This window comes from Fragaria vesca, linkage group LG5 (assembly GCF_000184155.1).
Source record: "Fragaria vesca subsp. vesca linkage group LG5, FraVesHawaii_1.0, whole genome shotgun sequence".
NCBI classification, from domain to species: Eukaryota; Viridiplantae; Streptophyta; class Magnoliopsida; order Rosales; family Rosaceae; genus Fragaria; species Fragaria vesca.
The window spans coordinates 29,079,577-29,081,838 of NC_020495.1; positions in this window are offsets into that span (position 1 = coordinate 29,079,577).

Below are 2,262 nucleotides of genomic sequence, written 5' to 3' on the forward strand. Positions count from 1 at the left end.
AAANAAAANAAAAAAAAAAAAAAAAAAAAAACAATCATCTAAATTTCATTACTAAGATCCTCCTATCTTTTCACAACAATCAACTCAACACAAAGACAAAGACAATCATTACCTTTAAGGCTCACATCTATGGATAGTGGTTTAACGCAATTTCCTTGATCATGAACAACTATTTCATATAAATGTGGGCCGGAGAACCTCTCCCATTCTCGACAGTATGCGGTGGATATAACAAAGAAACTGTTACAAAGAAACTCCCATTCTTAATGTAAGTAATAAGCCGATGTGTCTTTTGTCACCAGTTTTACAGACCACTTGATAAACACTTGTGTGCCAATATATCATGAACTATGCCTTTCTTTGTTAATCTAAAGCCATTCCTAACTTATCATAGGAACAAAATTTGAAAACCTGATATAAATTTAAGTTTTTTTTTTAGAGGACATAAATTTAAGTTTCTTCAAATGAAAAGCCCAAAATTTTGTGATCAAAAGTGATTCCTGGATGCCTTGTTTTGAAATGCTAGTAACACAGCAACAAAAAACTTACTCAGTCTAAGTGGTCATAATAGAACAACTTACAGTAGCATTGGTCAAACAAATAACATATTGGATCTTCCAAGAAGTTCAGTGTGTTGAAGCATTACCCGTTTCAATTTCTCTATCAAATACAGTGGTGACTTTTGTTCTCTCACTTCCATAAATTGGAATTTTGGAAGGGTTTCTCTACGTGCTCAAACTGACAAGATATCTAAAGGAAATCCGTACCTAAAGCAATAGTCATCCTACTGCAATTGACAACAATGAAGAATTGCCTAGACTTCACTCCTACATTCATAAGGCACATAAAAATGCATTAGTTCATACCACTGTTGTCATACTTTTTGAATTCATCCCTAGATAAAGATGAGAAATTCTACATGCGGTAAAGTACGTATGGGGAACAAAGAATGAAGCACACTCTTCCTATTTCCTATAAAAATTAAAAAAACATAATTACAAATGAAAAAAATAAAAAAATGAACTTCATTCTTGTCTCACAGACATGTCATCAAACACTATTCTGCATCCTTGCTACATTGAGTAGTACAGATACTTAAAAGACTATTCCATCATTTCATCGAACCGACATCAACCCAAGGCTTTCTATACAAAATGATACATCAATTTTTGGATTTAGTTACCAAAGGGCTCATCGAACTAGCTCTTTCAAAAAAAGTGTAATAATTGAATGCCAAGGGACAAGGGTGGCGGGAGTGCTAGACTGACTATCAATAGCTTGGTCACAAAGTTTGCTGAGCTGACACTAGCGACCCGACCAAATGAAATCAGTCCCAAGCCCTATGCCCCAATTGATTTTCAATTCCTCAACAATATATGATGTTCATTATATAACATCTATGTTACAAGAAAATTCAACTGTACATTTACATAGACTATATTTGATACAGATGTAGACCGATTCCATGCATAATATTATTATCTTGACTTGATCTCAAATTAGTTTACCTTTTCATTCAAAAAAAAAAAAAAAAAATTAATCTACCTCTATTTGAGTAGGTTCACCCATGTACTTAATATATCGGCGCATTAAAGTGCCGTAGAGAAACCCAATGTGGTGTCAAAATCTTTAGGATATCTTGGGAATCCTTAGATTTGGTTTCATGTAAGAAACCAAAAACTCACTGCTTAAATCCTATTGAACTTGACTCAAATAATGCCATTTTTAACTTTCCCGGCCTTGGCTGACCACCATTGAAGAGGCACTTGCAACCAAAAAGGAATGTATGGAAATGGAAGAGGTCAAATTCTATGTCAACTGAACTTGCATACTTTTTTTTTTTTTGACAGAATGAGCCGGTTGCTGTGATGAAAGCACAGGTGAGTGTCCATCAAGTCCCCTATCAAATACCAAACTTCATTCAATGCTATAAGGCTTCTATATGCAAGAATTTCTAGGCTTCTCTATTATCCAAAAGAGAAGGATTAGAAAATTGACCATCAATACTTTCTTCCATTCTATCCCCATCTTTTTAGTTCCCCTTGTTTGTTCAAGTTTCTCTCTTCAGATATGTAATAACAGGAAAAGGTCTATCTACAGCAAAATAAAGATGGATGCTTTTCTGTTAATGTATTCACTATTCAGAGCTATGTATCTTCAGGATAAATAGAGTAATAAACTAACAACTATGCCTCATGTATTTAAGCTTCCAAGGTGTGGTAAGCTCCTTCGCCTGCATCCGTTAGGTCGCGGGTTCGAGTC